The sequence below is a fragment of the Equus przewalskii genome, chromosome 30, assembly GCF_037783145.1.
Source record: "Equus przewalskii isolate Varuska chromosome 30, EquPr2, whole genome shotgun sequence".
Lineage (NCBI taxonomy): Eukaryota > Metazoa > Chordata > Mammalia > Perissodactyla > Equidae > Equus > Equus przewalskii.
The window spans coordinates 28,404,473-28,418,073 of record NC_091860.1 but is presented as its reverse complement, the minus strand read 5'-3'; the positions used below and the strand labels follow the sequence as shown (position 1 = coordinate 28,418,073).

The window sequence follows — 13,601 nt, the reverse complement described above, 5'->3', positions numbered from 1 at the left end:
AGGCAACGATAAAAATTAAGTAAAGTGATTTATATAAAAAAAAATTGTTTTTTTTTTTGAAGATTGGCTCTGAGCCAACATCTGTTGCCAATCTTTTCTTCTTCTCCTTCTTTTCCCCTGCTTCTCTCCTGAGCCCCCAGTACATAGTTGTATACACTAGTTGTAGGTCTTTCTAGTTGTGTTATAGGGACACTGCCTCAGCATGGCTTGATGAGCGGTGCTAGGTCTGTGCCCAGGATCCAAACCCACAAAACCATGGGCGGCTGAAGCAGAGCGCGTGAACTAAACCACTCAGCCATGGGGCTGATCCCTCAAAAAAAAGTTTGTCACCACCACATTTTATAGTATGAGTAAAAATTAAAGAATAACCTAAATATCCAACGGTAGAAAATTGTTCATATAAATTATGATAAAGTCAGAAAAGTGAGAATTTAGAAGACTATATGCCATGTATCAATAAGGACAAAGGTTCAAGTAATAGTAATGGAATGTAGTCTAGGATCCTAGTTTTAAAGTTTGTATACAGCTCTTCATTTTATTAATGCTATCTCTGGATGGTGAAATTACAGGACGTTTTCCTCTTCCTCATACTTTGTAGCATTTTATAATAAACAGGCATTATTTTAATAATTGAGGAACTCACACATGCACATGTATTTTGAGAAGTGGGTTACTATGTTAAGAATTCCGGAGGCTTTCAGATTCTCTCTCAAGAGTAACAATTATTTTAATACAAAATTGTGATGAAACTTCCATCACATTTATCTTGCCTTAAATACTTATTAGGGAAGATGTTTAAGAAGACCAGCATCTCTAGCTTTCATCCAACTGGGGAAGATAAGTGGCGTTCCCTAAAGCGCAGTGCAATATGTAAAGATGGACAGTGCTTTGCTAGCCCGAGGGAGTGGTTATTAGTGGCTGCATCATTAATTAGACCCACAGAGTTTCCGCTGGAAAGTCACAGATCCAGACGCAGAGGGAAAAGTAGCATTCGTACAAATGGCCTTCAATGAAAGCTGGATATGAATTAGTTCATAAGGTAACTGTTCAACCTAGTTCTACAAAACTCTTTTAGTGCCCACAAAACTAACGTCCTGACATTGAGTGTCTGTTAAGGATAAAGATCTGTGCCCCTGGCATGTTCACAGTTTGTGCTATTCTGCTCTGATGTTAACTGAGTTTCATAATGCATCACTAATAACATAGAAGAAAAGATTGGGAATAATAAATACGTACTTTTGGACTATATGGTTCTTCTGAGATACTATTTGAATACTTCGTGCATATATTTATATATATTTCATATATATTTTTAGTTGCACATTCTAAAAATATTCATATTTTCAAAAAAATTGTGTACCTTCATAAATCAGATGATGCTTTTTTGCAAGATTTAGAACTCATACCTCTTAGTTTCCTTGTGTATAAAATAAAGATAATTGTGCTTACATTATAGAGTTGCAGTAAGCATTATATATAATCACACATATATATACACATATATATAAAGCTGTTAGCACAATTTCTCTCAACGAATTTTACAAGAATTATCAACTCCTTGAAGTAATTTAATTGGCATTTTATAACATTAAATTTTACTTTCTAATCTTTAAGATTGCCTAATGAAATAGAGTAAAAATTATCCTCATGCAAATTTGAATCTCAATTCTGCCGAGCTGGTAGAAGAATGGATTTTCATAGGCTAAGAAGGATGACTCCACGTGGTTATAAAATGTAGGAGTCTTTCTCCCTCCCTCTCTCTCTTGCCCTCTTTCATACACACACACACACACACACCCCCACACACACACGTACACTTACATGTATAGTAGGCAGTAATTCCCACTACCCACCCAAGATATTGGGAAGTCTATGTGAATCCTCTTGTCGTCAGGAAGTAGTGTATTGCATACACTATGATTCATACAGTATGAATCTTCGTGTATTGCATACACTATGATTCATACAGTATGAATCTTCATTGGCATAAACTTTTGTCTGGAATTCTTCAAATGTATCTACTGCAAATCGGAACATCACATAAATTGATTATTCTGTGTTCAAATTTTGGTTATGGATTTGAATGCTAAACAGAAAAGGGACCATTTATATAGTTTTATCTCACATAGTTTCAAATATTGCCATATGTAATTAGTAACGCAAATTTTTTTTTAAATTCAGCCAACCAGGAAGCATTTATTAAACATCTATTGCAGAAGTTTTCAAACTTTGGCAAGTATTATATTTACGAGGGGAATTTATTCAAAATACAAGAGCCAATACTCTACTTTAGAAACCTGTTATTGCAATTGCTACAAGACATTGTTTAGAACATTATCCATTGTGTCACAGTGTCCCCGCGATTATTTTCCATAAGAAAGACATATTTTAAAATTAAATGCCAAAAAGTTTTATTTTTCTTCATGAATGGGGTAATTTCTCCCCCAGAGGCTGTGACACATAAAGATCACCAAAGGGCTGCTAAAAAGAAAGTCAGCAATGCCATATTGTATCCTTTGCAATCTAGACAATGAGTTGTCTCTGGAGCACCACACATTGGAATCAGAATCCTGAGTCCACTTCTCTCAGACAACGGTTCAGACTAGGAGGCAATGGGGAAGCAAGAGACTGGCACCATTTGTGATGGTATTGTTTGCTCAAGCATGCTGGGATGTGCAAGGTGGGGAAAAAGAGGCAAGCTGATGGCCCAGTACATACATTTGAGTTTATCCTTCATTATCAGAAATGATGCAAGTCCCCTTATGGAATTTTGTGTCCCATAGATCATGTTGCAATACATTTGAATGAAACCTTTTATTCAACAAAAAATCATGGTTCTACTTAAGTAAAAAAAATCCATTTTCTATTTAATAATAAGGCATGAAATATGATAATTGCTTAGTGAAATTTATGGTGCATTTTTATTGTTATTACTTTTGCAACCTACCGGAGCTTTTTGATTCATGAGGCAATTGCAAAAGCGGAAAAGAAAGTTGCCATTGTTCCTACAGTGAATGGTGTTATATCTAACAATTAAATAGTAGAATCAAGTGTCATAATAAAAAGAAATAGCTATTATTAGTTCCCAAATGACTCTGTGTGTATTTTCCATCATGAACAAATAGCTGAGACGAGTGTAATTTTACCACAAAGCCATCTGCAGGTAGGTAGGACTACACCTTTGAAACTGCTGTGTCTTAGTGCACTGGCTTACATACGATAAATGCAAATTTTATTGCTTGAATAGCAGATTCTTGTTTTAGTTGAGTTGTTTCTATTTTGACCAAGAAGTGTTTATTCTAAATATACAGTTACATGATAATAATTTGCTAATGATATATTTTAGGGTGAAGTAGATTTTATTCAAGTGGAATGCCATGCCATACTTCTCAAAACAGGTAGAGTAACATAGTGAATTTTAAGTTTTTGGAAGTAAGGCATGGCATCCAACCCAGTGCACCAGGTTTTATTCTATGGTATAATTAACCTCATAAAATCTCCCAGGCCAAGTTTTTCACATAGCATTCTTTTAATCCTCGTCAATCTTTACTATTTCTTCCTAAGATCATCAGTGACACGAAACTATATGGCCCACACTCCTTTTCTTTAAAAACCTTGGCGTATGATACAAATTCTGGAAGCTAAGTCTTTTTACCCCTCTACATGTGCCACCTTATAGAGGAAGACTCTGTAAGTGTGTGTGTGTGTGTGTGTGTGAGAGAGAGAGAGAGAGAGAGACAGGTGGGAGGAGAAATCATTTGATTTGGAAGTGACCTTTAAATTGAAAAATTATAGAACTTAATACATATTCAATTCATATATCCACCAACACATTCTTCAAAAGCAGATTTAAGAGTTTACTACGGCCCATGAACTTGAGGCTTCTTTCAGGTTTCCCTAACACTGGGCACCTTTCTTTCTTTCTTTCTTTCTTTCTTTCTTTCTTTCTTTCTGGACTTTGTTGAAAATTCGTTGGTGAATTGTCTGAAACACAGAACCAAAATATTCCCTACAGAGTTGATACAGAAAAGAGAAAGCATAAAATAGCAATGCATCCTTTTCATTTCTTTTTTTATTTTTGGTTTTCCTATTAAAACAGTTTTCCCCTTAAGCACAGCAAGGCATTTGCAATAAGTAAACAAGCTTTGGAGTCTTGGGATAGTACAGTGATCAGAAACTCTTAGTGAGCATGCATCAGGCTGAGTCGCCATGGCTGGTGGTTCATTGCATAAATTATCTCCACCCCACAGTAAAGCAGGTGTGACATTATTTAGCCTGATTTTATTTCACCATACCACAGGACACTTTGGTTAGGCCTAGTAAGTTGCTTTAATATCTTCTTATTTAGCTACAGTTTTTTACATCGAAGAGGCTTCCTCTTTCTAAGTGAATGTCCAAAGACGCTTAGGAAACCAAAAACCCACCTACGATGAAAATATTTCGCAGCAATTTCAAATATTTCTCTCTTAATCTTTATTTCATGAACATCCTTCTCACAGTTATTGGATTAGAAGACAGACTGTGTATTCATGTATTTTTCCAGGGCTGTATAAAGTTTAATCTTCAAAGTTCAAAGTAAAATCCAACAAGCCAGGTATAAATCCCGTATCTGTTAATCCCACTCTCACGCTTGCTCTAGACTCCACGCTGCTCCCCTCACGCTCTGCGTGCGGTGCTTTCACTCTTTACTCACTTGAAATGCTTGATTATACAGCAGCTCCTCTGCCAAATTCATCTTTCTCACCAGTGTTGCTGTATCAGACTTGACAACCGCAATGCTGACAATTCATCGAGAGTTATTTATTACCGAGTGTCAGTGGGTGTGATTTACAGAAGTTTACTTGCTGAATTTAAGCATTTTATGTAAATTCTCATGGAATAGCAAGAAATATTTAAATAAGAAATAATATTCCAAAGCATTTTCAAGTGTGAAATTATTGGGGAGATAAAATGGAGGAATTAAATAATGTGCTTTCTCCATGCTTTGTCCCTTCATCCTAAAGGAAAAAGAAAGTCAGTGAAAGGGATTGATTTTTTTTTTTTAACTCACTCAGAGGATGTCCAGTGAGAGATACCTTGACATTAAAAGTGATTGATAAGCTTACCTTAAAACGTTTAAGTGAAGGATAATTTCAAATAGCTCCATGGGATTGGAGAGGGCTATGGATTGTACGTGGTTCTCTGACAGACTCAAGTCCCTACTTGGGGATTGAAACTCTTACGGGATCTAAAATGAGGAGGATGAAATACTTTGGCATTCAAGATAGGACTCTGTGGAGTAAGAGGAAGACAAACTTATACTGAGATACTAGGCATAAATACAGATTGCATCAGATAATCTGAGATAGCTGACCTATGTATCTTTTTGTCTATATTTGCAAAAGTTTTTTCAAGAGGAAGTACCTAGAAGTGGAAATGCATACACAAGGTTTATAACATTGCAGGGTAGGTAATAAATAGTTGTGATATTGAATTCAATAGATAATAGCAGATTTAATGAATTCCTTTTTCCCAGCAGCCTTGCTCACACTTGACACAATGGTTATTTTTTGCACATACAAGCATGTAACTTCATGTGACGTTGTTGTTTGAATTTTTTCTGGTCACTATGAAGGGACACATGAAATATATGTTTCTGTGTATTTGAGTTTCTTCTATTACCTGCTCTTTCCTATCTTTTGCTCATTCATTCCGTTGAGTCGTTTTATTTTTCTTGATGACTTGTAGGTTTGGTAGGGAGACTATGATGTCCATGTTCTTATCCCTGGCACCTGTCAATACGTTACTTTACACGGAAGTAGGAATTAAGGACGTAGATGGAATTAATGTTGCTAATCATCTGATTTTAAGATAAAGAGATTGCCCTGGATTATCCAGCGGGGTCCAATGTAATCACAAGAGTACTTACATCGGAAGATGCAGAAGAGTCAGATCTCGAGAAATGGCATCCTGAGAAAGACCCCATGAGTCATTGCCAGCCTTGAAGAGGGAAAAAACATCCTGAGGCAAGGAACTTAGGTGGGCTCTCAAAGTTTGAAAGGCAACAAAAGATACTCTCCCCTGGAGCCTGAAGAAAGGAACACAGTCCTGCGAAGCTTTGATTTTGGCCCGGTGAGACCTCTTGATTTTCTGACCTCCAGAACTGTAAGACGATAATCTGTGTTCTTGTAAGCCACTGAATTTGTGGTAAGTTGTTACAGAAGCAGAAGGAAACTTTTTACAATAGATATTCCCTTTATACTATGAATAATAAACTTTTCTCTAATATAGAAATATCAACTACATCTTATCTGTTTCTCATTTTAACTTTGTAAAACCATTTGAATTTTACATTTTCAATCTTTTAAAATAAATCCTTTTCATCCTTTACCACAAAGCTGTCAGGATCCTGTATATTTTTACTCTAATAGATCTAATGGATTTTTTGCTTACAGGTTTTAATCCTGAATTACTGTCAGAGCTTTAAGGCTGAGCTCTTGCCCCCTTTCTATGGACCTCTCCACCCTCTCCCTATTTAGCAGCTCCTCGCTTAAAATGAACATTCTGCTTATAATTAATAAAATACAATAATAAAAATAATACTCCCTGAGTGCAAAAGCTCGAAATCCCCACAATTATATAATTTGTCCCCCCCCTTACCATGGCTTTATTTTGCATTATATTTTTATTTTGCTTAGTATAATTAATTGGATTTAAGTGCATTTGCATCCTATATTGAATCTTATATTCAATAAATGTGTTCAGGAAACTGTCTCACCAATTCTTTAAAAAACATGTAATTGGATTTCTAATTCATATATGAAAATAAATTGCAGGAGAATCAAATGTTAAACTTTAAAAAAAAAACCCACAAAAGATTTAGACGAAAATGTGGAAGCATTTATCTATAAGCATGGAGTGGATAAGCTCTTTCTACGCTGGACATAAATATACAACTTTACACAAATATTTTAACTTAAAAATATCATAAGGTCATAAGAGAAACAAATTTCCAAAAAAAAGAAAAGCAACAATTTTTAGGCAAACAGCTAATGTTATTATTGAAAAATTAAATAAGAAAGAGAAAACAAACCAGTAGAAAAATGGGCCATGGACGTGATCAAGATTTCACAGAGAAATCTATACAATCGGATTTTACAGGAAAATCATGCAATTTACACTCTACATTATGCTTGAAACAACAGGGCAGGACAGTGAAGATTTCCAGCGATAGAAGAAACACTATGGACTCTTGTTCTTACCCTTTACCATTCTCTGCCTCAGCCATTGACGCAGTAGGGTTTGTGGATTCTCCTCACAGAGTTAACTCCCCTCGCTTCTTCATGTTCACCATAAAGAGGTCCACCGTCTGACCCAGACCAGGCTACAGACTCTGGCAAGGGTTTCAGATCAGTGAAAATGATCATGCACATTCTGTATCATGTTCTTTGCGCTTCACTTATCAAAAAAACCCCAGAAGAGACACAAAGAACATACACCCATTAAGAACATTTGGAGGTAAATGGATGCAGCTCTCCAGTGCTTTTCTAGCTCATCAGGGAGCTCACAAATTCTGACCCTGATGGGAGGAGCCTGCCAGGTCACGGAGTGTGGATCCTGGTCTTGCTGCCCTTTAAACAATTAGGTCCATGCGGGGGCCACCCTAAAACCAAAAGTTCTGCTTACTGTAACTGTGAGTATTCCTTTTTGAACCACATTGTACACCTTCCTGTGGAAGGAGGCCTTCAGCAGGCTTGGTCCTCACCTGGGCGCAATCCTCACCTGCCTCCTGTTTGAGCAACGGTCCACAGTGCCTGCCAGGAAGAAGCAGGAGGAAGCAGGGTCAGTGGGAGCAGTGTGGCCCATGACCAGCCTAAGACAGGCACCTGCTATCTGGGAGTGGAAACTTCGAAGGGAAATCCAACCCCTCCACACACGCATGCAAAACCTCCTGTTCACTGCCCCATCTAGACCCAAAGAGATTTTTTCTTACCTCTCCCTGAATAGAAGAGGGAAGGTAAATTTCATCTTTTATTAGCACACAGCAGTGTTTGGCTTGGTGTCCACATTGCATCTTTGCTGACTGAATAGTGGATGGTTTGAGCAGTAAGACAAGGAAAGAAACACAGGTCATTCATGCCTTCACCAACAGCCACTGATTCTCAGTTTCTGGCCTGTATTGTAATTTCCTTGTGGACATAACTGCCACTCAAAACCTTCCTCTTTAATACATTAGCACACTCCAAACAAAAAAATTTAAACATAGAAGCCAACTAGAAATATGGCTTCAATTTAGGATTCTCTTTCTTTTTTTTTTCTGCTTTATCTCCCCAACCCCTGCCGTACACAGTTGTATATCTTAGTGGCAGGTCCCTCTAGTTGTGGTCAATTTAGGATTCTCTTGGCTGCAAATGATTTGGCAGGCCTGGTATGTAATAGCTAATGAAGAAGTAAAGAAAATCATCATTCTTTCTTGTAAGAAGTGGTAAGATGCTATCCTGGCCATTTTCTAGACCCTTTGTATCAGTAGATATCTGAAACTTATAAGCACCAGATTTATAAGAGAGAATACTGCGTATTAACTATGGATTCCTACTGTTTATTTCTACATCAATACCCATAAAGCGTTGAAGTAGTTTCCGCATTTTGCTGCCCTTGAATTGACAACGTTGTTCACAGCTCTGTGAAAATATGGCACTTTTTTGACATTTGTAGAAATAGCAATTACCCATAGTAAGAAACGAGAAAAGGCTCCAGTCAGCCTGTCTTACTTTAACTGTGTTCAATGACATGATCAAAATTGCTTCAGAAACACAGTTACTCAAGTGAATAACTATTAACGTAATAAACCTGAGGAGGGAAATCCATCTCTGCTGAACCAAGTAGGAATTAAACAGTAGGCCATCACCATTGCAGCGAAGCAGAGCGTGTATTTACCTTGAAACAAGACAAAACAAACAAAAAGAAGGTTTTCAGCATTTTACCTTATTTCTCATATTGTCCCTTCCTGAGGCATGATGTAACATGAAGGATGTGGCCATGTAGCTGGGAAACAAACACAAAACGTGTGTGATTCCCAAGACCTGGGAGGATCCTCTGTGGCAGTTTTCTGTCAATGACTGTAGACGCTCAGAGCCCAGAGGTTGTCACCCAACCCTTAAAGCTAGCTGTCTAAGGTCCACAGTTCACGCTCTGCTGACAATTTGCAAGGCAGTTGGGGCCATCTCACTCCTGCTCTCTAATCCAGTCTTCTAATCCGTAGAAAGGATGAAAGTATTGCCCGCTTATTCATTCTTCTATCTTAAAAAGGGGATTAAAATGTTTCTCAACAGGTATGTTGCTAAAAGAACATTGTTGAACTTTAATAAAAGCAAACAATATTAAGATAAAAATCACTGCCGTACCAATACACTGGCTGGTATCATTTTTGAGTCCCTTGCAGATCTTGCAGTTTTGAAAACAAATTATACTTAGATATTTCAAGGGCTTCAAAATATACTATAATACTACGTGCCCTAATTGGTTTCCCTTCGGCCCTCTCTCTCTCTGTCCCCTCATCTGTCTCTCTCTTTCAGCAAATTGCTATTCAAAAGAGATGTGAAGATTTTCATGGCCACCAGCAGTTTTCAGTGTTGTCACGTATTTCTCCAGGGGACTCTTTGTCCATCTTACTGTAGGTCAGAACTGGACATGATGCCCATTTCCATACAAGGAGAATGGGATCCCATTTGGTGAGAAATTCCTACGATTGTGTGAAGGTACCATCGCATGCCAGAAATAGGTTGCAGGTGTGCCAAGATATTGACACTTCATCTTCAGGGCCAGAGAGCTAAGACCTCCCACCACAGCAGCCCTATCTTTTACCCCACTGTTCTACATAATTCCCTTATTTTTCTACAAGGATTTGGAAGTAAATAGTTTTGGAAGGACTAGATTATACTATTCAGCATCCTAGAGATGCTGTGGTCCTTACTCAGATACCCCCTTCAGAAATGTTAGGAACAGAATGTTTTTATCCTCCCCCTAAATTCATGTTTTGAAACTTAACTTCCCAGGTGATGGTATTAGGAAGTGAGGTCTTTGGGAGGTGATTAGGTCACGACAGCAGAGCCCTCTTGATGGGATTAGTTCCCGTATAGAAGAGACCCCAGAGAGCTCCCTCGCTCCTTCTGCCATGTGAGGACACAGGGAGAAGATGCAGTCCATGAACCAGGAGGTGGGCCCTCACCAGACACAGGATCTGCTGACATCTTGATCTTGGACTTCCAGCCTCCAGAACTGTGAGAAATCAATGTCTGTTGTTTATAGCCACCCAGTCTGTAGTATTCTGTTATAGCAATGTGAACCGACTGACAAGAAATAAGGGGCTCAGTTCTCCAGCAGCTGCAAGTGTTGTTGGCTGAGAATTCCCAGCTGAGAACCTTCTCAGGAACTCCTTCTACGGCAGTGAGAATGTTGCCCAAGTTCACGTCCCATCCCAGGTGCAGCCCACATTCATGCCTGTTTGATGTGGGGTGGATGGCCCAGTCTCATTGCCTGAATTGGGAACATTGTTGAAGGGCCATCCCAGAACTTCAGAGCTCTGATGGATTTTACTGAGGCCTCAGCAGCAAGTGTATGGCTCACTCCTGCTTCCTTCAGTCTCTGAGGGGTGTTCATCCCGAGAGCACTTCCCAATAAATGTCTGCAGACACAGATCTCTGCCTCAGGGTCTGTTTCTTGGGGAGCCCAACCTCACACAGGATTTACCCCCATGAAGGTGATAAGGTCGGTTCTCATGACAGGTAGATTCTTAAGCAAAATCAGTGCTGTGAGAGCAAAGAAGGATAGGGAAAGGAATTGGGGGTAAACAACAGTGTCTGACATTTTTCGAACATCTAATGGGCTTTATCCATAACATGCTTAAACACTGCATCCTTAAAAAAAAAATTTCAATTGCAACATTAAAGCCATTAGGCAACAAGTCATCAATGATCACCAGGCATTGCAAGAACTGTTATAACCATGGGTTAGGTCTGAAGACCTTGCAAAGCTTTATTGTTACTACTGCTCTTAGTCATAATCAACTTTATGGAGGTGGAAGTCAGAAAGATAATCTCATTTTTGATAAATGGAGTAACAAAGATACGCTGGATGATTTGTCAAGGGGTATGGGTGGGATCATATAGTGTCACTGTCACAGGGAAACCGCGAGCTGCTCTCCTGTGTAGCGGCCCTGTCTAATAAGGTAGCTGAGAGCCACAAGTGGCTGCAGAGCTCCAGAAATGTGCCTAGTCCAAATTGAGACGTGATGAAAGTATAAACTACACATTGGATTTTGAAGACAGTGCAAAAATTAAAAAGTAAAATATCTCAATAGTTTTCTTCATATTGATCACTTGTTGAAATGTTATATTCTGGATATATTGAGGTAAATAAACTTTATCATTAAACTTAATTTCACCTGTTTATCTTTTTCCCTTTGTTTCATGTGGCTAATAGAAAATTTTAAATTGCACATGTGGCTGTCGCTTGCAGTGTGAATGATTTTTCTAATACATGGTGCTATGTGTCTACCTCCCATGCTCTGAAGGCACACACACACACACACACACACACACACACACACACACTTGCTCTTCAGAATTTCCCTGTCAAAAGAAAATGATACATATTTTGTTTCTTCTTCTGGTTGAAATTTCAGGTGCCAAGTCCCCGGTGTATTTAATTTGTCCACCATCAGAATTGAAATGTTCCTTTTAGTCACAACCAAAAAGACATCTTCGTAATCAGTCACTTCTCTTACCATTGTTAGGATAATGTAATTTGGCATAATCACATGAAATTGACATTTAGTATCTTCAAGTGTTATTTTCCCTTGAATGAAACAAATGCAAGGAACAAACCGAATAACCCCCAATTTTACATTTAACAGACAGTCCAAACCTACTATTTTTCTCCACTATTGAACTGATGTCTGCAGTGATAGTACAAGAGAGGATAAAACAGTAATCTAGGCTTGAGATACCACTTCTTTTAACTGATGAGCAGGTACTGGATTTATGTAATATGCTATCCTCTTAGTAGATGATGATAGTGTAGGACAGAAAAAAGATGAAACAAAATAAAACATGAAATGCACCAAAAGGAATTTGAATTGCCTAAACCTCTCACAGTCAAGTAGTAGGAATATTTGAGTTGCTACCTGGTTATATTTAAGGGTTTAAATTTGAATTCCTAATACTCATGGAACACATTTTCTTGCCATCTCCCATGTCACCAGCATCCTGAGAGCTAAGTTAGCTACATGCTGAGGACATTGCCTGGTTTAATAATAGCCAGACTTGTCAAAGACAACTCCTTCATCTGGCAGTCTAATGAAGCTGATTTAATTTAGCTCTCTAAATTGCCTCATATTGTGAATTTCACATTGTGAATTTCAATGTGCCATGCGTAACAGTTTTCTTTCTAGTGATTTTTTTGTCTAGAAGTCATTGTTGCCATTGGATTTGTGGACATTTTCTCTTCATTTTTTCAGTCCCAAAGGTACTGAATTTATGCTCACTTAAAACTACATGATCAATGGCACTGTTAGCTACATGATAAAATTTGAAAAGCATAAGCAAAAATCACTTAACTAAAACAAACAAGAATTTTTTGGTTAATTAACAGCGACATATTGAGGTCATATGCTGTCCAATTCCCAAATCACCTTTTATTTCCATCTAGTTTAAAATTATTTTTATCCATTTAATTTATAATCAAGAAAATTAAACATACACATATAGAATATTCTTTTCTTGGGAATTCATAACTTGAGATTTAAGGACACTAGGCAAAAAAATTATTTATACAGTCATTACAGCAGTGCAGCTTAAAAGTAACAACATTCAGTTTCCTTATAAAAATGTAATTCCAGGTAGTATCAAAAGACATATTTTATTTGTTAGGTTTGTGTTATTCTAGATCCTCAAAATCTTCATAGCCCCCCCCAACAGCAGAATCACTGGTGATGGTGGACGCAAAAGGCACACTCTGATCTATCGCTTAAGTTCTCCCTCAACCTCACGTTATGTTCCCATGAACTCGGTGAGAATTAAAACTCAAGCAAAAGCAATTCTAGAGAAATATTATACTGTCCTCTAAAGTCAACAGAAACTGCCTGGATACTTGCAGTGCTTTGCATGTATACTTCTGCTGCATTGTTCATTGATACAGTGTAGGGAGAAATTTGAGACTTTCGGGAAGTTGCATATAACCACACACCCTCTATGTTCAGCCGAGGGTTGAGACGAGACGGGCTGGATGCAAACTCATGGGTAAACGTAAGATGCTGAGCACAGACCTTCAGATTATAGAGATATTGCATTTTAGTGATTTTTCATGTACTATTTCTCTGCTTTTATCAATATTCAATAAAAATATATTTAATTGTTGTTCATTTTGGACGTTAATAGGTGCTGGGACCTGCTTGCGTCCATGAATTACCTGATGTCAGGCACTCAGATTCTTGCTATATGCTCTAATTTGGGCAGCTCTTGCCACTGGCACTGAATATCCACACACATTTTTCTCATTTAGCACATTTGACCAAAAATAAGTAAAATTACAACGTGATGCAAATACCCTTTTCAGAACAAGAT

The 13,601-nt window shown here is 37.9% G+C and overlaps 1 long non-coding RNA gene across 1 annotated transcript; it reads right to left on the bottom strand.

The window, feature by feature from the left end:
* Positions 1-4,063: 4,063 nt before the first annotated feature.
* LOC139080498 (uncharacterized) lies at positions 4,064-7,363 on the bottom strand. Its single transcript, XR_011535048.1, has 3 exons — positions 7,242-7,363; positions 5,106-5,979; positions 4,064-4,997 (listed from the first exon to the last, which is right to left on the bottom strand). It is a non-coding gene; the product is annotated as an uncharacterized lncRNA (long non-coding RNA).
* Positions 7,364-13,601: the final 6,238 nt, after the last annotated feature.